This window comes from Coregonus clupeaformis, unplaced genomic scaffold (assembly GCF_020615455.1).
Source record: "Coregonus clupeaformis isolate EN_2021a unplaced genomic scaffold, ASM2061545v1 scaf0006, whole genome shotgun sequence".
NCBI lineage: Eukaryota > Metazoa > Chordata > Actinopteri > Salmoniformes > Salmonidae > Coregonus > Coregonus clupeaformis.
In genome coordinates this window covers 830,001-855,498 of record NW_025533461.1, presented here as the reverse complement: position 1 = coordinate 855,498, position 25,498 = coordinate 830,001, and the positions used below count along the sequence as shown (strand labels likewise).

Genomic DNA, 25,498 nt, shown 5'->3' with positions numbered 1-25,498 from the left:
TTAGTTGTGTATCGTCAGCGTAGCAATGATAGGAGAGGCCATGTGAGGATATGACAGAGCCAAGTGACTTGGTGTATAGCGAGAATAGGAGAGGGCCTAGAACTGAGCCCTGGGGGACACCAGTGGTGAGAGCACGTGGTGTGGAGACAGCTTCTCGCCACGCCACTTGGTAGGAGCGACCGGTCAGGTAGGACGCAATCCAAGAGTGAGCCGCGCGGAGATGCCCAGCTCGGAGAGGGTGGAGAGGGAGGATCTGATGGTTCACAGTATCAAAGGCAGCAGACAGGTCTAGAAGGACAAGAGCAGAGGAGAGAGAGTTAGCTTTAGCAGTGCGGAGAGCCTCCGTGATACAGAGAAGAGCAGTCTCAGTTGAATGACCAGTCCTGAAACCTGACTGGTTTGGATCAAGAAGGTCATTCTGAGAGAGATAGCAAGAGAGTTGGCTAAAGACGGCACGCACAATAGTTTTGGAAAGAAAAGAAAGAAGGGATACTGGTCTGTAGTTGTTGACATCAGAGGGATTGAGTGTTGGTTTTTTGAGAAGGGGTGCAACTCTCGCTCTCTTGAAGACGGAAGGGACATAGCCAGCGGTCAAGGATGAGTTGATCAGCGAGGTGAGGTAGGGGAGAAGGTCACCGGAGATGGTCTGGAGAAGAGAGGAGGGGATGGGGTCAAGCGGGCAGGTTGTTGGGCGGCCTGCAGTCACAAGTCGCGAGATTTTATCTGGAGAGAGAGGGGAGAAAGAAGTCAAAGCATAGGGTAGGGCAGTGTGAGCAGGACCAGCAGTGTCATTAGACTTAACAAACGAGGATCGGATGTCATCAACCTTCTTTTCAAAGCGGTTGACGAAGTCATCCACAGAGAGGGAGGAGGGGGGTTAGGAGGAGGATTCAGCAGGGAGGAGAATGTGGCAAAGAGCTTCCTAGGGTTAGAGGCAGATGCTTGGAATTTAGAGTGGTAGAAAGTGGCCTTAGCAGCAGAAACAGATGAAGAAAATGTAGAGAGGAGGGAGTGAAAAGTTGCCAGGTCTGCAGGGAGTCTAGTTTTCTTCCATTTCCGCTCAGCTGCCCGGAGCTCTGTTCTGTGAGCTCGCAATGAGTCATCAAGCCACGGAGCTGGAGGGGAGGACCGAGCCGGCCGGGAGGATAGGGGACACAGAGAGTCAAAGGATGCAGAAAGGGAGGAAAGGAGGGTTGAGGAGGCAGAATCAGGAGATTGGAGGGAGAAGGATTGAGCAGAGGGAAGAGATGACGTAGATTAGCTACATCACATTTACATGTGATTAGGAGGCCATTCTCCAGGCTAGGTAGAACACATGGAATAAAATGGCCAGAGATCCTCATCCCATCCAAGAATCACTCGTTATTTTTTGCAAAATTCTACTGCAGCTTTATAACGCCTACAAGCTTACCCTTCTCATGCGATTTCCCTTTCTCCCTCCCCCTCTTTCTCTCTTGTTTTACTCCCTCTTTGTGTGTCTCTATCTGTCTGTGTTTGTTTGTGTGTGTCTCTGTCTGTGTTTGTTTGTGTGTGTCTCTGTCTGTGTTTGTGTGTGTGTGTGTCTCTGTCTGTGTTTGTTTGTGTGTGTCTCTATCTGTCTGTCTGGTTGCACATTTAATATTCAATGTCTCTCTCTCTTACTCACACACCGAATATTAAATGTGCAAACAGAGGAAAAAAAACTTTAGCCCACCTTTACTCCACACACAGAGACACGTACAAAGCTCTCCCTCGCCCTCCATTTGGCAAATTTGACCATAATTCCATCCTCCTGATTCCTGCTTACAAGCAAAAACTAAAGCAGGAAGTACCAGTGACTCACTCAATACAGAAGTGGTCAGATGACGCAGATGCTAAGCTACAGGACTGTTTTGCTAGCACAGACTGGAATATGTTCCGGGATTCTTCCAATGGCATTGAGGAGTACACCACATCAGTCACTGGCTTCATCAATAAGTGCATCAATGACTTTGTCCCCACAGTGACCGTACGTACATACCCCAACCAGAAGCCAAGGATTACAGGCAATATCCACACTGAGCTAAAGGGTAGAGCTGCCGCTTTCAAGGAGGGGAACTCAACCCAGACGCTCATAAGAAATCCCGCTATGCCCTCCGACGAACCATCAAACAGGCAAAGCATCAATACAGGACTAAGATTGAATCCTTCTACACCGGCTCCGATGCTTGTCGGATGTGGCAGGGCTTGCAAACTATTACAGACTACAAAGGGCATCACTGAAGCATGCATCATAGCATCAGCTGTTCTGCACGACTGTGTGATCACGCTCTCTGTAGCCGGTGTGTGCAAGACCTTTAAACAGGTCAACATTCACAAGGCTGCAGGGCCAGACGGATTACCAGGACGTGTACTCCGAGCATGCGCTGACCAACTGGCAAGTGTCTTCACTGACATTTTCAACCTCTCCCTGTCTGAGTCTATAATGCCAACATGTTTCAAGGAGACCACCATCGTCCCTGTGCCCAAGAACTCTAAGATAACCTGTCTAAATGACTACCGACCCGTAGCACTCACGTCGGCAGCCATGAAGTGCTTTGTAAGACTGGGCATGGCTCACATCAACACCATTATCCTTGTTATATTTAAGTTTTACCAAATATTATAAAAATAACTGATAGGAATACATCCCCATGATGCTTCACTCCAGATGTAATGTCAATTCACATTTGAAGAATGTATTGTAGGTGATATAGAGGTATATGGCATTTTTATTTCATTCACAGGACATTTGAACAGCATTTAATCATACAAACTTTTTACACTTCATATGTTGACAATCTGCACAAGTGGGGATGGAACCTGCAATGTTTTGTTTCCAAATCATTAACCCTCTGCATCACCAGGGGATAGTTGTTTTGAAAAGGTTTTTTAAAAAGATTCCTATTACCTCTATATCACCTACAATACATTCTTCAAATGTGAATTGACATTACATCTGGAGTGAAGCATCATGGGGATGTATTCCTATCTGTTTTCATTATAATATTTGGTAAAACTTAAATATAACATTTTCTAAATGTTCTTGAACTGTTCTGAGGACCTCAAAGACAAGGTAAAATGTATATTGTGTAAACATCAAAGGAATATTATGTTGAACCTAAAACAAATATGCTATGAAGGTTTGAAGGTTCTGAGTCTGTATTTAAGAAGCATATCAATACACATGCCCTTTCACACCTGGACAAAAGGAACAACTACGTGAGAATACTATTCATTGACTACTAGGGGTGTAACGATCCATCTTACTACATCGATGTATCGATTTATATTCATATGATCCAACTACATCGATCTGTGCTCGGCGAGTTGGCCTTTTGGACAACATATATCGATCTAACATCGTTTTAAAATGTAATAAATCGATTGTATCGATACTAGGAAATAACCCATTGGATTTAAGCATGTCAGACTTTATATGCAGGGGTGCACATAACTGGTACGCAGATACGCAAGCGCGACAAAAATCAGGAATGCGTAATGCCACCTGTGTTACTACGCGCCTTTGCGTACTTGACCCGATCTTCTCATCTAACCTTACACATGACATGTTGCTTGTCAACTACTGTCAGGGATGTCCAAAAAGCAACAGACATTAAGCAGCTTCTTTGGCGTTTCGCCACCTACAAAGAAACGCCAACTGGAGCCAGAGCCGAAGAAAATACTTTTTTCGGAAAAGTGGCTCCAAGATGTGCAGTGGCTTGAAGCTAACGATGAGCGCACTGAAATGTGGTGCAAGATTTGCCGCTCAAATCCACATCTAGCAGACAAAACAAGTGCATTTTATAAAGGCTCAAAGAATTTCAACCATCCTTTATTTGACAAACATGAAAAGAGCAAGGAGCACACGAATGTGGCGCAAGCCATTGCTAAAAGCTAGCCGAGAATAAATGTCCAGTCGCCCACTTGCCAGATGGCGAGACAAGCTGAATGAAGAACAGCGGCAAGCTCTGTTTAATATTTTTCTCTTTCCATAAAGCTAAACATCAGATCCATCAAAAAGCAGCCCCCAAAATTCAGCAGACTGCAACTTGGCTCGTAACTCCCCGCTGATGGTGTGAGCGATGCTAGAGCAAAAAAACTGCTGTACTGAATAAAGCTATGTGAAGAAAATGGGATCTCCTTTGTGGAACTGGGTAAGTTTCATAATACCAGATGGTCTGCATGGAGGCATGAAACACTGTTAAAAATATAAAGACTATTGCCAGCCATTAAAATGCAACTGGTTACCAGGTATTTATTTCAGTCACACTGGTTGAATTTTTGGCTAAAAGGTTACTGAATCGATTTCAAGTCACTGAATCGTTTCGGATCGTATCGTTCTAAATGAACCAATATCGTCCTTGAATCGTATCGACAACCACGAATCGTGATACAAATCGAATCGTTGTTAAAACGAATCGGTACACCCCTATTGACTACAGCTCAGCGTTCTACATCATAGTGCCCTCAAAACTCTTCACTAAGCTAAGGACCCTTGGACTAAACACCTCCCTCTGCAACTGATTCCTGGACTTCCTGACGGGCCGCCCCCAGGTGGTAAGGGTAGGTAACAACAGATCTGCCACGCTGATCCTCAACACGGGGGCCCCTCAGGGGTCCGTGCTCAGTCCCCTCCTGTACACCCTGTTCACCCATGACTGCATGGCCAGGCACGACTCCAACACCGTCATTAAGTTTGCCGATGACACAACAGTGGTAGGCCTGATCACTGACAACGATGAGACAGCCTATAGGGAGGAGGTCAGAGACCTGGCCGTGTGGTGCCAGGACAACAACCTCTCCCTCAACGTGACCAAGACAAAGGAGATGATTGTGGACTACAGGAAAAGGAGGACAGAGCACGCCCCCATTCTCATCGGGGCTGTAGTGGAACAGGTTAAGAGCTTCAAGTTCCTTGGTGTCCACATCACCAACAAACTATCATGGTCCAAAAACACCAAGACAGTCATGAAGAGGGCACGACAAAGCCTATTCCCCCTAAGAAGACTGAAAAGATTTGGCATGGGTCCTCAGATCCTCAAAAGGTTCTACAGCTGCACCATCGAGAGCATCCTGACTGGTTTCATCACCGCCTGGTATGGCAACTGCTTGGCCTCCGACCGCAAGGCACTACAGAGGGTAGTGCGTACGGCCCAGTACATCCCTGCGCCAAGCTTCCTGCCATCCAGGACCTCTATACCAGGCGGTGATGCAACCAGTCAGGATGCTCTCAATGGTGCAGCTGTAGAACCTTTTTGCACATTGCAAAACTATTTGCACATTGCTAAAACACTGTACATAACTGATAATATAACACTTGACATTTCTTTATCTTTTTTAAACCTTTTTGAGTGCAATGTTTATTGTTAATTTCTAATAGTTTTTGTTGATGTTGTTAAATTTGTTTCTTCTGTTTTTTATTTTGTATTTTATTTTATTATTATTATAAATGAATTATAGCAAGAATTTTATATAATCATTTAAATTGAACAAATCTAAGTTCTGAATCCGGTGTCATTTTGTGTATCAATTCATAAACACTATGCCATGGAATCGGTACGTCAAAAATATCTTGCCAACTATTTTGCAATCTATATGGGACGGCTGTCAATCGTTTGGTCCTTAAATGAAACTGGCATACTTTTTTATTTATCACAAGTTTCTCTAACCAATTATGTTCTTTAATGCAGGGCCGACAGACAAGTTCCTTACTTTTTCCCCCATCCACTTTTCGCTTCCATTTTTGCGGTAATGCTGCAATTATTTGGTTGTAATTTGGGGTAAAGCAGACATTTCCATATGTTTTTGTTAGCTGCGTATGCAACATAACTCCACCAGTCCTACCTATGGTATCATTTAAAAAGATTATATCTTAAAAAATAAGAAAAAAAATAATACATTTTAGTTTAACCACAATATTTGTTGCATTATTTGTTCTGTAGTTTCTGGAGGATTACATTGAAATTGCAACCAACTTTCTATGGCTTGTTTTAGAAATAGTGATATTTGGGAGATGATTTCCTTTTCAAATAACTGAAAGTGAGAGGTTGTAATCTGAATAAAGGGAAAAAGGCGATTCTTGAACATGGGGTGAGACAATCTTACTAATTTGCTAGGGAACCAGTTCGGATTTAAGTATAATTTTTGTATGACTGAAGCTTTTAGTGATAGGTCTAATTCCTTAATAGTTAATCATTTCTGTCCTCCGAACTCATATTCATTATATAAATAGGCTTATTTAATTGTGTCTGGCTTGCCGTTCCAAATAAAATGGAATATTTTTTTCTCATATAATTTAAAAAACTGTTCGCTAGGCGTAGGCAAGACCATAAGCAAATAGGTAAACTGGGATAATACTAAGGAGTTAATCAGGGTGATTTGTCCACAAATTGACAGGTATTTACCTTTCTATGGTAGCAAGTTCTTATCTATTTTTGATAACTTTTTATTAAAATATATTTGAGTGAGATCATTTATTTCATTTGGGATATGTATTCCGAGTATATTCACATCACCATCAGAACATTTTATTGGTAAACTACATGGTAATGTAAAAATTGTATTTTTAGTGAACCAATATGTAATTTAGTACATTTATCACAATTTGGTTGTAGTCCAGAGAGGTTAGAAAATGTATCTAGATCCTCTTTGAGGCTGTGGAGTGATTCAAGTTGTGGATTTAAAAGAAAACATTAATCATCCGCATACAACGACACCTTGGTTTTTAAGCCCTGGATTTCTAATCCCTTGATATTATTGTTGGATCTGATTTTAATAGCTAACATTTTGATGGCCATAATAAATAGATATGCCGTTAGTGGACAACCTTGTTTTTTCTCCTCTTGACAGTTTAAAACTTTCTGAGAAATAGACATTATTTACTATTTTACACGTAGGGTTACTATACATGATTTTAACCTATTTTATAAGAGATTCTCCAATATTGAAATGCTCCAGGCATTTATATATAAACTCCAGTCATACTTGATCAAAAGCCTTTTCGAAGTCTGCTATGAATAGTAGGCCTGGTTTCCCAGATTTTTCATAGTGTTCTATTGTTTCCAGTACTTGCCTTATGTTATCTCCAATGTATCTTCCATGTAAAAAGCCTGTCTGATTAGAATGAAAAATGTCCGACAATACCTTTATAATTCTATGCGCTATACATTTTGCTATAAATTCTGCATCACAACACTGAATTGTAAGGGGCCTTCAATTTTTTTTATTGACTGGATCTTCATATGTCCCACTGAGTGTCTGATAATCTATTTACATAGGAGTGGTTAAAACAGGCTAATAACAGTCCTCTGAGTATATCAAAAAAGGTTTGGTATACCTCGACTGGTATGCCATCCAACCCTGGAGTTTTCCCGGACTTAAAGTCTTTAATTGCATCCAGAAGTTACTCCTCTGTAATTTCAACTTCACATGAGTCTTTCTGTGTGGCTATTAATTTTACATTATCAATAAAACAAAAGCCCTACAATTAGCTTCAGTTAGAGGAGATGGAGGCGACTGAAAAGAAAACATATGCTTAAAGTACTTTGCTTCCTCCTTCAAAATAACATTTGGTGAATCATGGGTGACTCCGTCATTTGCAACCAGTTTCAGTAAATTCTTATTGTTGAAGATTAAAAATGAATTTGGTGCATTTTTCCCCATATTCCATCCAGTTTGCTTTATTTTTATAATATATTACACTTGATCTTTCTTGAATAAGTTTCTCCATTTCTTTTTGTTTTTCCTCTAATTTATTCTGAACCTCTATGGTACAGTTTTTATTGCTATCTATCTGTTCTGTTAGACCTTCTATTTCCTTTGTTAGTATGTACTCTTTTGACCTAAATTGCTTTTGTTTTCGAGACGAGTACTGAATTGCATGGCCTCTAAAGGCACATTTAACGGACGGACGGACGGACGGACGGACCGGGCGGGCGGGCGGGCGGGCGGGCGGGCAGGGAGGCAGGCAGGCAGGCAGGCAGGCAGGCAGGCAGGCAGAGCAGACAGACAGGCAGACAGACAGACAGACAGACAGACAGACAGACAGACAGACAGACAGACAGACAGACAGACAGACAGACAGACAGACAGGCAGGCAGGGAGGGAGGGAGGGAGGGAGGGAGGGAGGGAGGGAGGGAGGGAGGGAGGGAGAGACAGAGAGAGACAGAGAGAGACAGAGAGAGAGACAGAGACATAGAAAGACAGAGAGAGAGAGAGTGAGAGAGAGGGAGAGAGACAGAGAGAGAGACAGAGAGACACAGAGAGAGAGAGAACAGAGAGAGAGAGGGAGAGGGAGAGAGAGAGAGAGAGAGAGAGAGAGAGAGAACAGAGCGAGAGAGAGAGAGAGACATAGAGAGAGAGAGACAGACCGACAGACAGAGGGAGAGAGGGAGAGAGGAAGAGAGAGAGAGAGAGAGAGAGAGAGAGAGAGAGAGAGAGAGAGAGAGAGAGACAGACAGACAGACGGACAGACGGACAGACGGACGGAGGGAGGAAGAGGGAGAGAGGGAGAGAGGGAGAGAGGGAGAGAGGGAGAGAGGGAGAGAGGGAGAGAGGGAGAAAGGGAGAAACAGAGAGATAGAGAGAGAGAGAGAGACAGAGAGCGAGAGAGAGAGAGAGAGAGAGAGAGAGAAAGAGAGAATCAAATCTAAAAATCTCTAACAGAAAACCAAAGAAAAGTAATAACAGTGATAAATGGTTTGATGAAGAATGCAAAAACCTAAGAAAGAAATTGAGAAACCTATCCAACCAAAGACATAGAGACCCAGAAAACCTGAGCCTACGCCTTCACTATGGTGAATCACTAAAACAATACAGAAATAAACTACGGAAAAAGAAGGAACAGCATGTCAGAAATCAGCTCAATGTAATTGAAGAATCCATAAACTCTAACCACTTCTGGGAAAATTGGAAAACACTAAACAAACAACAACACGAAGAGCTATCTATCCAAAACGGAGATGTATGGGTAAACCACTTCTCCAATCTTTTTGGCCCTATAACAGAGAACAAACAGCAAAAAAATATACATGATCAAATGCAAATCTTAGAATCAACTATTAAAGACTACCAGAACCCACTGGATTCTCCAATTACATAGAATGAACTACAGGACAAAATACAAACCCTCCAACCCAAAAAGGCCTGTGGTGTTGATGGTATCCTAAATGAAATGATAAAATATACAGATCATGAATTCCAGTTGCCTATACTTAAACTCTTTAACATCATCCTCAGCTCTGGCATGTTCCCCAATACTTGGAACCAAGGACTGATCACCCCAATCCACAAAAATGTAGACAAGTTTGACCCCAATAACTACCGTGGGAAATGTGTCAACAGCAACCTTGGGGAAAACCTCTGCATTATCATTAACAGCAGACTCGTACATTTCCTCAGTGAAAACAATGTACTGAGCAAATGTCAAATTGGCTTTTTACCAAATTACCGTACGACACACAACGTATTCACCCTGCACACCCTAATTGACAAACAAACAAACCACAACAAAGGCAAAGTCTTCTCATGCTTTGTTGATTTCAAAAAAAGCTTTTGACTCAATTTGGCACGAGGGCCTGCTAAATAAATTGATGGAAAGCAGTGTTGGGGGAAAACATACGACATTATAAAATCCATTTACACAAACAACAAGTGTGCAGTTAAAATTGGCAAAACAACACACAGATTTCTTGCCTCAGGGCCGGGGGGTGAGACAGGGATGCAGCTTGAGCCCCACCCTCTTCAACATATATATCAGTACCAGTCAAAAGTTTGGACACACCTATTCATTCATACTATTTTTTACATTGTAGAATAATAGTGAAGACATCAAAACTATGAAATAACACATATGTAATCATGTAGTAACCAGGTAGTAGTAGTAACATTTGTTTAACACTTTTTTGGTTACTACATGATTCCATATGTGTTATTTCATTGTTATGATGTCTTCACTGTTATTCTGTAAAAAAAAAAGTTTTAAATAAAGAAAAACCTTTGAATGAGTAGGTGTGTTCAAACTTTTGACTGGTAGTGTAGATATCAATGAATTGGTCAGGGTACTAGAACAGACTGCAGCACCCGGCCTCACCCTGCTAGACTCTGAAGTCAAATGTCAACTGTTTGCTGATGATCTGGTGCTTCTGTCACCAACCAAGGAGGGCCTACAGCAACACCTAGATCTTCTGCACAGATTCTGTCAGACCTTGGCCCTGACAGTAAATCTCAGTAAAACAAAAATAATGGAGTTCTCAAAAAAGGTCCAGTTGCCAGGACCACAAATACAAATTCCATCTGGACACTGTCGCCCTAGAGCACACAAAATAAATACATGCAAATTAATTACTTAAAAATTATACAATGTGATTTTCTGGATTTTTGTTTTAGATTCCGTCTCTCACAGTTGAAGTGTACCTATGATAAAAATGACAGACCTCTACATATTTTGTAAGTAGGAAAACCTGCAAAATCGGCAGTGTATCAAATACTTGTTCTCCCCACTGTATATATACACTGCTCAAAAAAATAAAGGGAACACTTAAACAACACATCCTAGATCTGAATGAATGAAATAATCTTATTAAATACTTTTTTCTTTACATAGTTGAATGTGCTCACAACAAAATCACACAAAAATTATCAATGGAAATCAAATTTATCAACCCATGGAGGTCTGGATTTGGAGTCACCCTCAAAATTAAAGTGGAAAACCATACTACAGGCTAATCCAACTTTGATGTAATGTCCTTAAAACAAATCAAAATGAGGCTCAGTAATGTGTGTGGCCTCCACGTGCCTGTATGACCTCCCTACAACGCCTGGGCATGCTCCTGATGAGGTGGCGGATGGTCTCCTGAGGGATCTCCTCCCAGACCTGGACTAAAGCATCCGCCAACTCCTGGACAGTCTGTGGTGCAACGTGGTGTTGGTGGATGGAGCGAGACATGATGTTCCAGATGTGCTCAATTGGATTCAGGTCTGGGGATGCGGCGGGCCAGTCCATAGCATCAATGCCTTCCTCTTGCAGGAACTGCTGACACACTCCAGCCACATGAGGTCTAGCATTGTCTTGCATTAGGAGGAACCCAGCGCCAACCGCACCAGCATATGGTCTCACAAGGGGTCTGAGGATCTCATCTCGGTACCTAATGGCAGTCAGGCTACCTCTGGCGAGCACATGGAGGGCTGTGCGGCCCCCCAAAGAAATGCCACCCCACACCATGACTGACCCACCGTCAAACCGGTCATGCTGGAGGATGTTGCAGGCAGCAGAACGTTCTCCACGGCGTTTCCAGACTCTGTCACGTCTGTCACATGTGCTCAGTGTGAACCTGCTTTCATCTGTGAAGAGCACAGGGCGCCAGTGGCGAATTTGCCAATCTTGGTGTTCTCTGGCAAATGCCAAACGTCGTTGGGCTGTAAGCACAACCCCCACCTGTGGACGTCGGGCCCTCATACCACCCTCATGGAGTCTGTTTCTGACCGTTTGAGCAGACACATGCACATTTGTGGCCTGCTGGAGGTCATTTTGCAGGGCTCTGGCAGTGCTCCTCCTTCTCCTCCTTGCACAAAGGTGGAGGTAGCAGTCCTGCTGCTGGGTTGTTGCCCTCCTACGGCCTCCTCCACGTCTCCTGATGTACTGGCCTGTCTCCTGGTAGTGCCTCCATGCTCTGGACACTACGCTGACAGACACAGCAAACCTTCTTGCCACAGCTCGCATTGATGTGCCATCCTGAGCCACTTGTGTGGGTTGTAGACTCCTTCTTTTGCTACCACTAGAGTGAAAGCACCGCCAGCATTCAAAAGTGACCAAAACATCAGCCAGGAAGCATAGGAACTGAGAAGTGGTCTGTGGTCACCACCTGCAAAACCAGTCCTTTATTGGGGGTGTCTTGCTAATTGCCTATAATTTCCACCTGTTGTCTATTCCATTTGCACAACAGCATGTGAAATGTATTGTCAATCAGTGTTGCTTCCTAAGTGGACAGTTTGATTTCACAGAAGTGTGATTGACTTGGAGTTACATTGTGTTGTTTAAGTGTTCGATTTATTTTTTGGAGCAGTGTATATAGAGAGAGAGTCTTAATATCAGCTTCTTTCCAGATCCTCCACTCCTTCCTCTTCCTCTCCTTCCTCCTCCTCTCCTCCACTCCTTCCTCTTCATCTCCTCCTCTTCCTCTCCTCCACTCCTTCCTCTTCCCCTCTTCCTCTCCTCCACTCCTTCCTCCTCCTCTCCTCCACTCCTTCCTCTTCCTCTCCTCTCCTCCTCTTCCTCTCCTCCACTCCTTCCTCCTCCTCTCCTTCACTCCTTCCTCTTCCTCTCCTCCTCTTCCTCTCCTCCACTCCTTCCTCTTCCTCTCCTCCTCTTCCTCTCCTCCACTCCTTCCTCTTCCTCTCCTCCTCTTCCTCTCCTCCACTCCTTACTCTTCCTCTTCCTAACCTATCCTCCACTGTTCAGATGTCCCTCTCTCCCTGTCAGTGAGACTGAGACAGATTTCACGCCATGCTATAAAGCCTATTATCTGAATACATTTCACAGAACAGAGGCTGCATCCCAAATGACACCCAATTCCCTGCATAGTGTATATTACTTTTTAACCAGAGCTCTGGTCAAAAGTAGTGCACTACTATATGAAGGGAATTGGGTGCCATTTAGGACATCAGAACAGAATTGGCAGCCAAAGTACAGACATTACCCATTACACTCTGTAACACCAGTGAGGCTGAGCCTAGTACCATCCGGTGACCGTGGAAGAACAGAACACAACACAACTTCACAACACACACACACACATACACACAAGCACACACACACACACACAAAGAACACTGTACAATCATCATCACTGATCACAACGTGTGCGTGGACACTAAACATTGTTCAACGTGTTGTAAAGTACACTATGTAGTGTGGCGTCTCTTGTCATGATGTGTGTTTTGTCATGATGTGTGTTTTGTCATGATGTGTGTTTTGTCATGATGTGTGTTTTGTCATGATGTGTGTTTTGTCATGATGTGTGTTTTGTCATGATGTGTGTTTTGTCATGATGTGTGTTTTGTCATGTGTGTTTTGTCATGTGTGTTTTGTCATGATGTGTGTTTTGTCATGATGTGTGTTTTGTCATGATGTGTGTTTTGTCATGTGTGTTTTGTCATGATGTGTGTTTTGTCATGATGTGTGTTTTGTCATGATGTGTGTTTTGTCATGTGTGTTTTGTCATGTGTGTTTTGTCATGATGTGTGTTTTGTCATGTGTGTTTTGTCATGATGTGTGTTTTGTCATGATGTGCGTTTTTTCATGATGTGCGTTTTGTGATGATGTGTGTTTTGTCATGATGTGTGTTTTGTCATGATGTGTGTTTTGTCATGATGTGTGTTTTGTCATGATGTGTGTTTTGTCATGATGTGTGTTTTGTCATGATGTGTCTCTTGCCGTGATGTGTGTTTTGTTGTGATGTGTGTTTTGTCATGATGTGTCTCTTGCCGTGATGTGTGTTTTGTTGTGATGTGTGTTTTGTCATGATGTGTGTTTTGTCATGATGTGTGTTTTGTCATGATGTGTGTTTTGTCGTGATGTGTGTTTTGTCATGATGTGTGTTTTGTCATGATGTGTCTCTTGCCGTGATGTGTGTTTTGTTGTGATGTGTGTTTTGTCATGATGTGTGTTTTGTCATGATGTGTGTTTTGTCATGATGTGTCTCTTGCCGTGATGTGTGTTTTGTTGTGATGTGTGTTTTGTCATGATGTGTGTTTTGTCATGATGTGTATTTTGTTGTGATGTGTGTTTTGTCATGATGTGTGTTTTGTCATGATGTGTGTTTTGTTGTGATTTGTGTTTTGTCATGATGTGTGTTTTGTTGTGATGTGTGTTTTGTCATGATGTGTATTTTGTCATGATGTGTGTTTTGTCCTACATTTATTTTTTAAATCTCGTCCCCCGTCCCCGCTGGAGGCCTTTTGCTTTTGGTAGGACATCAATGTAAATAAGAATTTGTTGTTTATTTACATGCCTAGTTAAATAAACGTTAATAAATAAATGATACAAATATGGCCTATTTCCATCAAATGTACTTATAGCATTGTAAAATGCACCATTTCATCAGCTGTACAAGACATAAACAGTAACATTAAATAAAAATGCTTGCCTGCTAGCAGCACGGTTGTAGTTGCTGTTTTAGTTATAGTTGTTGATGTTGTGTTGCAGGAGGAAGTTCCCCTGGTACAACAATATCAAGCCACACCAGAATAACGAGACCGCTGGTTCCTCACCGACGTGTGTGTGTGTGTGTGTGTGTGTGTGTGTGTGTGTGTGTGTGTGTGTGTGTGTGTGTGTGTGTGTGTGTGTGTGTGTGTGTGTGTGTGTGTGTGTGTGTGTGTGTGTGTGTGTGTGTGTGTGTGTGTGTGTGTGTGTGTGTGTGTGTGTGTCAGGGTTTCCGTTAGGAAAATGTGGCGCCTGACATTTGACCGGCAGCATTTTAATTTACCGGACATTTGAGAAATGTATCAGACCCATATGTTTTGGGTGAGTAACCTGGTTAGGGCGTCCACCCACAGTGCACAGAATGACAGAAATCACATTTAGATTGCCGTAATTCATATTAACAGAACATGCAAAGTCCAGAATGCAACGATGTGCGGTCCTTCATACCAAATTTACATTTACATTTTAGTCATTTAGCAGACGCTCTTATCCAGAGCGACTTACCGTTGTGCGAGTGCCAAATTATAATTTTTTCAGAACTAGGATATTGTTGACACAAGAGTCCTCTGTAGCTCAATTGGTAGAGCATGGCACTTGTGACGCCAGGGTAGTGGGTTCGATCCCCGGGACCACCCATACGTAACAATGTATGCACACATGACTGTAAGTCGCTTTGGATAAAAGCGTCTGCTAAATGACATATTATTATTAACAGTAGAACCGTTTTTTTCTCTCTCTCTCTGGAGTAAGGTAAATCCAGCACATTCTGTGACTGATGACTTTGTACGATACAATGGGTTAGTGTTTATTCACAGTAGGCTACAGGCCTTAAGACGGTTGACAGACTTTCTCTCCACTGTCTGGTGTTCTGGTCCTGAGCCTGTATTCACAGGGTCAGAGCAGCAGTGCTGATCTGAGCCTGTATTCACAGAGTCAGAGTAGCAGTGCTGATCTGAGCCTGTATTCACAGAGTCAGAGTAGCAGTGCTGATCTGAGCCTGTATTCACAGGGTCAGAGTAGCAGTGCTGATCTGAGCCTGTATTCACAGAGTCAGAGTAGCAGTGCTGATCTGAGCCTGTATTCACAGGGTCAGAGTAGCAGTGCTGATCTGAGCCTGTATTCACAGGGTCAGAGCAGCAGTGCTGATCTGAGCCTGTATTCACAGAGTCAGAGTAGCAGTGCTGATCTGAGCCTGTATTCACAGAGTCAGAGTAGCAGTGCTGATCTGAGCCTGTATTCACAGGGTCAGAGTAGCAGTGCTGATCTGAGCCTGTATTCACAGGGTCAGAGCAGCAGTGCTGATCTGAGCCTGTATTCACAGAGTCAGAGTAGCAGTGCTGATCTGAGCCTGTATTCACAGGGTCAGAGCAGCAGTGCTGATCTGAGCCTGTATTCACAGAGTCAGAGTAGCAGTGCTGATCTGAGCCTGTATTCACAGGGTCAGAGTAGCAGTGCTGATCTGAGCCTGTATTCACAGAGTCAGAGTAGCAGTGCTGATCTGAGCCTGTATTCACAGGGTCAGAGCAGCAGTGCTGATCTGAGCCTGTATTCACAGAGTCAGAGTAGCAGTGCTGATCTGAGCCTGTATTCACAGGGTCAGAGTAGCAGTGCTGATCTGAGCCTGTATTCACAGAGTCAGAGTAGCAGTGCTGATCTGAGCCTGTATTCACAGAGTCAGAGTAGCAGTGCTGATCTGAGCCTGTATTCACAGAGTCAGAGTAGCAGTGCTGATCTAGGATCTGCCTTTTAAATCATAAAGGAATACAAAGAGGGACCTGATCCTAGATCGGCACTCCTCTACTCTGAGATGTTTTTATGAATCGGGCCCTGGTGTTCTGGTCCTGTGTGTCCCCTCTCCTCTAATTGGCTCAGGCCTGCAGTAGTTTCCTGAGGTCCTCGTCCATGCCCCGCCCACTGAGCTGCTCCAGGCCGTGGTAGAGATGGATGACCTGGTCGGTGGTTACCACCACTCCCCCTGACCCTGTGGGTGTCGTCTCCCAAGCTGGCAGCCTATAGCGGAGCTCACCACCAAGTCCAGGCCGTTGTGAACCTGCCTATGAGGCTCTGCCTCGTGGCGGTCTGCCCCTGAGAGGCCCTCTCTAGCTGGCCCTCTAACCAGGCCTCCTGGGCGTCTCTCAGATCGGGGCAGGCCGACGCATCACAGAGCAGCTGGAAGTTCAGCACCAGAGTAGTCGTCTCCCCAGGCGTTGCAGAGCTGGGCTGCAGTCTCCGGGGTGGGTGCGTTACCCAGGTCATGGTTCCCACTGACAAACACCAGAGGGATGGAGGGATCTGGGCTACAGTCTCCGGGGTGGGTGTGTTACCCAGGTCATGGTTCCCACTGACAAACACCAGAGGGATGGAGGGATCTGTGCCTCTCAGAGACACCTTCAAGTCCCGCTCCTGCCCCTCCCGGTACGGGGTGGGTCCCCACACAGCACCATAAACTTGGGCCTGGGGCTCAGCTTGTTGCTGGGTCAGCTGGACCTCATCGGCCCACTCGTTCTGATGCGTACTTTTAAGATGTTTGAATAACTGTCAAGAAAGACAAGTAACGAACAGCAAAATCACTAGCCTACGTCAATCTACCATCCCCCATTTTAGAAACGTTGACCTATTCTATTGGTCAGCTTGTCGACAAAGAAATAGCCTATTCCAAACAGACTCTGGGAGTGTTGTGGGACGATAGATCCTAAATTCATATAACCAGTAGGTCTATAGGCTACATAAAACGATGTTAAAAAGCAATGAGTCCTGATGTAACAGATCAGAATGTTTAGCTTAAAGTGTTGATAAACTATTCTTTTTTAATATTATAATCGCAGCAATGCACACAAGGCAGCAGGCTACGTGCGAATGTTCGGTCCATAATGTAGCAGGAAAACACCGTTGTCAAAAGGGCACAACACATGCGAGCAGTTTCGAGATGAAAATATCGTAGAAATGTAGAAAGAGGGGAGATCGAATATGCAACAACGAGCACATGACTAGGATTGAGCCTTTGGCTACTGGACAATGAAAGAAAGTTGATGTAAAATAATTGCCTCCACGGATATGTTCTGATTTTGGCGAGGCCACATTGAAGCAAGGTAAGACCTCATAATACGAAGCAAAACGTTCAGATTTCCAACAATTAAGTGTATGTTTTCAAAATGCATACTGCCTCCAACCTCACTATCATGTCCTCTCTGATGCCAGGACTAACCTCCACAGAGTTAAAACCTCACTATCATGTCCTCTCTGATGCCAGGACTAACGTCCACAGATAGGGGAGACCTATTCAGTTGCAACTGAATGCATTCAACCAAAATGTGTCTTCCTGAATCAGAGAGGTGCGGGGGGCTGCCTTAATCAACATGGACTGGACATGGACTGGGTTAGTCTGACTGGACATGGACTGGACATGGACCGCAGTGGAGAGGGTCAAAAGGATTTAGTTCCTCATTTTGCATGTCACTGTGGACCTGAAATGGTCCCTTCACACCGACAGCGTGGTGTAGAATGCTCAACAGCGTCTCTTCAACCTCAGGAGGCCCCTAATTGCCTCACAACCTTCTACAGATGCACCATTGAGATCATTCTGTGGGGCTGTATCACAAATATGCCAGGCAACATGAATGATGCTTCTAGCTCTCCACACACACACACACTTTAGTCATTTAGCAGACACTCTTATCCATAGCAACTTACAGGAGCAATTAGGGTTAAGTGCCTTGCTCAAGGGCATATTGGCAGAGTTTTCAACTAGTCGGCTCAGGAATTCAAACCAGTTGCCTTTCAGTTACTGCCTCAATGCTCTGAACCACTAGGCTACCTGCCGTCACTGGAACAGATTCAGATATATTTAAGCAATAAGGTACAAGGGCTGTGGTACTGAATACTTACGTAAATGTCATTTTAAAGATTTTTTATATTTATAATTTTGCACACATTCCTATAAACCTGTTTTTGCTTTGTCATTATGGGGTATCGTGTGTAGATTAATGAGAAAAAAAACATTTAAAAAATAATAATTTTAGAATAAGGCTGTGACGTAACAAAATGTGGAAAAAGTAAAGGGGTCTGAATACTTTCCGAATGCAAGCTAAGGGCTGTTCTTAGTCACGACGCAACGGGGAGTTGCCCATATACCACAAACCCCTGAGGTACCTTATTGCTATTATAAACTGGTTACCAAAGTAATTAGAGCAGTAAAAATACATGTTTTGTCATACCCGTGTTATACAGTTTGATATACCACGGCTTTCAGCCAATCAGCATTCAGGGTTCTAGATTGACTAGGTACATTACATACTAGACTAGTTTACCAGATTCAGACTAGTGGGTACTTGTTAGCTAGTGTGTACCAGCTACCTAGCTAATGTTGTACATCCTAGCTAACTAGTGTGTACTAGCTAACTAGTGTGTAGTAGCTAGCTAGCTATTGTACTACTAATAGCTAGCTGCCAATTTATAGTTGTTAACATAACGCCCTGGACCAGAGCCAGTGCGCAGACGGGTACTTGCGTAGCACACTGACACCCTGGACCAGAGCTATCGACTCATGCGATACACACGACAAACAAACATCTACAGGTTGCTCACGCACACACAGTACCTTCTGAGATGCTAAATTACCATCTGAGATGCATGCCCTTTGAGGTTCGCAGATCAAATCAAATTAACGTATATTTGTCGCGTACACAGATTAGCAGATGTTAAAGCAGGTGCAGCGAAATGCTTATTCTTCTAGCTCCAGCACACACACACACACACAAATCACATTTAGAAATATCAGAACGAGGAATATCAGACCGTGCAATGTCAGAGTCCGGAATATAAATATTTGGTGTGTATAGAGAGTATGTACAGTAGTAGTTATATATGGATGAGCTATGTCCAGAATACACTATGTACGTATAAAGTGAGTAATCAATTAGCTTAATATTTACACAAAAAATGTCAACAAAATAATGTTGCAGTAATGCTAATCTTATCTTTACTTAAAAAAAATTAAATCATGTTCAGGGTAGGTTACTGGGCGGAGGCCTCTTAGTGGTGACTGTTTAACAGTCTGATGGCCTGGAAATAGAAGCTGTTGTTCAGTCTCTCTGTCCCAGCTTTGATGCACCTGTACTGACCTTGCCTTCTGGATGGTAGTGGGGTGAACAGGCCGTGTCTCGGGTGGCTGAGGTCCTTGATGATCTGCTTGGCCTTCCTGTGAGACCGGGTGCTGTAGATGTCCTGGATGCTTCTCAAATAATGGGCAACTTGGTATTTTTATACATGACCCTAAGCATGATGGGATGTTAATTGCTTAATTAACTCAGGAACCACACCTGTGTGGAAGCACCTGCTTTCAACATACTTTCAATATATTTTGCATCCCTCATCTACGCAAGTGTTTCCTTTACAGGAAGTTACCACTATGTACAGTACAGTGAAGGGAAAAAAGTATTTGATCCCCTGCTGATTTTGTACGTTTGCCCACTGACAAAGACATGATCAGTCTATAATTTTAATGGTAGGTTTATTTGAATAGTGAGAGACAGAATAGCAACAAAAAAATCCAGAAAAACGCATGTAAAAAATGTTATAACTTGATTTGCATTTTAATGAGGGAAATAAGTATTTGACCCCTCTGCAAAACATGACTTAGTACTTGGTTGCAAAACCCTTGTTGGCAATCACAGAGGTCAGACGTTTCTTGTAGTTGGCCACCAGGTTTGCACACATCTCAGGAGGGATTTTGATCCACTCCTCTTTGCAGATCTTCTCCAAGTCATTAAGGTATCGAGGCTGACGTTTGGCAACTCGAACCTTCAGCTCCCTCCACAGATTTTCTATGGGATTAAGGTCTGGAGACTGGCTAGGCCACTCCAGGACCTTAATGTGCTTCTTCTTGAGCCACTCCTTTGTTGCCTTGGCTGTGTGTTTTGGGTCATTGTCATGCTGGAATACCCATCCACGAGCCATTTTCAATGCCCTGGCTGAGGGAAGGAGGTTCTCACCCAAGATTTGATGGTACATGGCCCCGTCCATCGTCCCTTTGATGCGGTGAAGTTGTCCTGTCCCCTTAGCAGAAAAACACCCCCAAAGCATAATGTTTCCACCTCCATGTTTGACGGTGGGGATGGTGTTCTTGGGGTCATAGACAGCATTCCTCCTCCTCCAAACAGGGTGAGTTGAGTTGATGCCAAAGAGCTCGATTTTGGTCTCATCTGACCACAACACTTTCACCAAGTTCTCCTCTGAATCATTCAGATGTTCATTGGCAAACTTCAGATGGCCCTGTATATGTGCTTTCTTGAGCAGGGGGACCTTGCAGGCGCTGCAGTCCTTCACGACGTAGTGTGTTACCAATTGTTTTCTTGGTGACTATGGTCCCAGCTGCCTTGAGATCATTGACAAGATCCTCCTGTGTAGTTCTGGGCTGATTCCTCACCGTTCTCATGATCATTGCAACTCCACGAGGTGAGATCTTGCATGGAGCCCAAGGCCGAGGGAGATTGACAGTTATTTTCTTAAATTTGCAAATAATCACACCAACTGTTGTCACCTTCTCACCAAGCTGCTTGGCAATGGTTTTGTAGCCCATTCCAGCCTTGCGTAGGTCTACAATCTTGTTCCTGACATCCTTGGAGAGCTCTTTGGTCTTGGCCATGGTGGAGAGTTTGGAATTTGATTGATTGCTTCTGTGGACAGGTGTCTTTTATACAGGTAACACACTGAGATTAGGAGCACTCCCTTTAAGAGTGTGCTCCTAATCTCAGTTCGTTACCTGTATAAAAGACACCTGGGAGCCAGAAATCTTTCTGATTGAGAGGGGGTCAAATACTTATTTCCCTCATTAAAATGCAAATCAATTTATAACATTTTTGACAAACGTTTTTCTGGATTTTTTTTGTTGTTATTCTGTCTCACTGTTCAAATAAACCTACCATTAAATTATAGACTGATCATGTCTTTGTCAGTGGGCAAACGTACAAAATCAGCAGGGGATCAAATACTTTTTTCCCTCACTGTGTGTACAAATGGAGGACAAAAGAGGAGGGTGCAGCCTAGATGACAATGGAGTAATGATTAGGGAGCAGGCTGAGGCGGAGCCACTCTTAGCCCCATCATGCTAACCAGGGCTGCCTGTACTGTCTCTCTCCGCCTGCCTGGTGGAGACATGGAGAGCAGTGCAATGAGACTGGCTCGCACTGGGACCCAACGCTGCCTCGCCACTACTTAGCAGCCCGCCTTTCTCCCGCCCCCTGCCACTGCTGCTGCTGTTACTGTTACTGCAGAGCCTGTCTGCCTCACGGTCAAGCCAAGGGCATCGACTCTCTCTAATACCTCCCTCGCTCCATGTCTACATCGCTCCATCCCTGTCTCCCTGCTCTCTCTCTCTCTCTCTCTCGCTTGCTCTCTCTCTCTCTCTCTCTCTCTCTCTCTCTCTCTCTCTCTCTCTCTCTCTCTCTCTCTCTCTCTCCTGCTCTCTCTCTCTCTCCATCGCTCATCCCTGTCTCCCTGCTCTCTCTCTCTCTCCATCGCTCCATCTGTCTCTCAGCTCTCCTTCTCTCAATGTCTCCCTCCATCCATCTCTCCCCCTCCCTCTCCCTCCTCTCCCATGTGGGCAGCAGAGGCCCTTAGCGTCCGGCTGGATTTACAGGTTAAAACCACCACAGGCTGGGTCAGAGCTGCTCTCTTTGACAGATCGGAAGAGAGGAGAGGGGAGGGGAGGAGGCTGTTGCAAAGGAAGATGGAGAGAGAGGAGCCGAGAAGAGTTTTAAGTTTATGTTTTATTAGTCGTATGTTCAGGATACCCACGGTATACATCGTCCAACCAAATGCTTACTTGTAGGTACCTTCTGGACAATGCAACAACAATAAGAAATAATAAAAGATAAAAGGGGGGATTGGGGGGGAAGTGTATAATATGAGCAGTATAATAAGAGTCTGGTAGCAGCAGTTGTGATGTGTGTGTGTGTGTGTGTGTGTGTGTATATAAATATCTGTGTGTGTGAGTGAGTGCATGTGTGTTAAGGTGCAGAATGTCAGTGCAGGTGGTCAGTCCAGTTCAAGTGTTCAGCAGTCTGACGGCTTATAGATAGAAACTGTCTCTGAGCCTGTTGGTTTCAGTCTTCCCGACGGTAAGGGAGTGAACTGCTCGTGGCTGGGGTGTGTGAGGTCCTTGATGATGCTACGAACCTTCCTTAGGCCCCATTTCGAGTAGATGTCCTGGATGGGTGGGATGTACTGGGACATTTTCACCACCCGCTGGAGGGCCTTGTGATTGTGCATGGAGCCAGGCCGTGATGCAACCGGTCAGGATGCTCTCGATGGTGCCGCAGCAGTATTTGAAAAGGACCCGGGGTGGGAGAGAAGAGGCTGTTGCTGCCTGGTAATGGTGGCTAGTAATGCAATAGTGTTGCAGAAAGGCAAAGATGAGAAGAGAACAGAACAGAATAGAATGGAACAGAATAGAACATAACAAAATAGAATGGAACAGAATAGAATAGTACAGAATAGAACAGAATAGAATATAACATAATAGAATGGAACAGAATAGAACAGAACAGAACAGAATAGAACAGAATAGAATGTAACAGAATAGACCATAACAGAATAGAACACAACAGAACAGAATAGAATAGAACAGAATAGAACAGAACAGAACAGAATAGAACAGAATAGAATGGAACAGAATAGAACATAACAGAAAAGAACAGAACAGAATAGAATGGAACAGAAAAGAACAGAACAGAATAGAATGGAACAGAATAGAACATAACAGAAAAGAACATAACAGAATAGAATGGAACAGAATAGAACAGAACAGAACAGAATAGAATAGAACAGAACAGAATAGAGCAGAACATAATAGAACATAACAGAATAGACCATAACAGAATAGAACACAACAGAACAGAATAGAATAGAACAGAATAGAACAGAACAGAACAGAATAGAACAGAATAGAATGGAACAGAATAGAACATAACAGAAAAGAACAGAACAGAATAGAATGGAACAGAATAGAACATAACAGAAAAGAACATAACAGAATAGAATGGAACAGAATAGAACAGAACAGAACAGAATAGAATAGAACAAAACAGAATAGAACAGAACATAATAGAACATAACAGAATAGAATGGAACAGAATAGAACAGAACAAAATAGAACAGAATAGAATGGAACAGAATAGAACATAACAGAAAAGAAAATAACAGAATAGAATGGAACAGAATGGAACAGAATAGAACAGAACAGAAAAGAACATAACAGAATAGAATGGAACAGAATAGAACAGAATAGAACAGAATAGAAAATAACATAACAGAATAGAACAGAACAGATTAGAACAGAACAGAACAGAATAGAACAGAACAGTACAGAATAGAACAGAACATAATAGAACAGCACAGACCAGAATAGAATGAAATAGAACAGAACAGAATATAATAGAATGTAACAGAATAGACCATAACAGAATAGAAAACAACAGAACAGAATAGAACAGAACAGAAAAGAACAGAACAGAACAGAATAGAACAGAATGAGGTCAGAGCTGCTTGGTAATGATGGTGGTTCTAAGGTACTGTCTAGTGCTGCAGACACATGAGTGATGAGCGGAGCAGAAACAGGAGCTGTCTTGAAGACAAAAGGCTGTAGAAAGGGTAACAGAAAAAACAGTTGATCAATTACAGTGGGGGGAAAAAGTATTTAGTCAGCCACCAATTGTGCAAGTTCTCCCACTTAAAAAGATGAGAGAGGCCTGTGATTTTCATCATAGGTACACGTCAACTATGACAGACAAATTGAGGAAAAAAATTCCAGAAAATCACATTGTAGGATTTTTAATGAATTTATTTGCAAATTATGGTGGAAAATAAGTATTTGGTCTCCTACAAACAAGCAAGATTTCTGGCTCTCACAGACCTGTAACTTCTTCTTTAAGAGGCTCCTCTGTCCTCCACTCATTACCTGTATTAATGGCACCTGTTTGAACTTGTTATCAGTATAAAAGACACCGGTCCACAACCTCAAACAGTCACACTCCAAACTCCACTATGGCCAAGACCAAAGAGCTGTCAAAGGACACCAGAAACAAAATTGTAGACCTGCACCAGGCTGGGAAGACTGAATCTGCAATAGGTAAGCAGCTTGGTTTGAAGAAATCAACTGTGGGAGCAATTATTAGGAAATGGAAGACATACAAGACCACTGATAATCTCCCTCGATCTGGGGCTCCACGCAAGATCTCACCCCGTGGGGTCAAAATGATCACAAGAACGGTGAGCAAAAATCCCAGAACCACACGGGGGGACCTAGTGAATGACCTGCAGAGAGCTGGGACCAAAGTAACAAAGCCTACCATCAGTAACACACTACGCCGCCAGGGACTCAAATCCTGCAGTGCCAGACGTGTCCCCCTGCTTAAGCCAGTACATGTCCAGGCCCGTCTGAAGTTTGCATTTGGATGATCCAGAAGAGGATTGGGAGAATGTTATATGGTCAGATGAAACCAAAATATAACTTTTTGGTAAAAACTCAACTCGTCGTGTTTGGAGGACAAAGAACAGTGTGTGAAAACCTTGTGAAGACTTACAGAAAACGTTTGACTTGTGTCATTGCCAACAAAGGGTATATAACAAAGTATTGAGAAACTTTTGTTATTGACCAAATACTTATTTTCCACCAATAAACAACCAAATAAATTCACAAAAAATCCTACAATGTGATTTTCTGGATTTTTTTTCCTCATTTTGTCTGTCATAGTTGACGTGTACCTATGATGAAAATTACAGGCCTCTCTCATCTTTTTAAGTGGGAGAACTTGCACAATTGGTGGCTGACTAAATACTTTTTTTCCCCACTGTATATATAATCCCAATTGATCAATGTGATATTTATCCTATTATATAGGTTAAACCTATCCCGCTCCTTGATAGCTTTGCTGTCTTCTAATGTCTTTTCATAAAACGAGTTAGCCTGACCCAGATGGTCTATGTAAAGAAACAGTGCTGTGCCATTTAGAGTAGAGGCTGAAAACAGAGCTAGTATGACCCAGCCAGCGTCCTTGGCCTAGTTAACACACCTATACTGAAACATGTGGCTAAAATGGCACCGACGGAGGGCGTCTCGCATCGAGCTCCTACAAAACATTGCAGGTTCATACTTTTTTTCTAGTGTTTTTCTCAAATGTTCTTACTCAGTTTGTTTCGTGCATTACTTCATACAGCTGGGCAGAAATATTGGAAGATGAATCGCTGGGTACTCACCGTCCACCCGACCTTCCATAAAATTCCCTGAGACGGCAGTACAAT

At 43.3% G+C, this 25,498-nt stretch overlaps 1 pseudogene; it reads right to left on the bottom strand.

The window, feature by feature from the left end:
• Positions 1–16,068: 16,068 nt before the first annotated feature.
• The window catches only part of LOC121556596, a 26,470-nt pseudogene continuing 17,040 nt past the window's right edge, over positions 16,069–25,498 (bottom strand).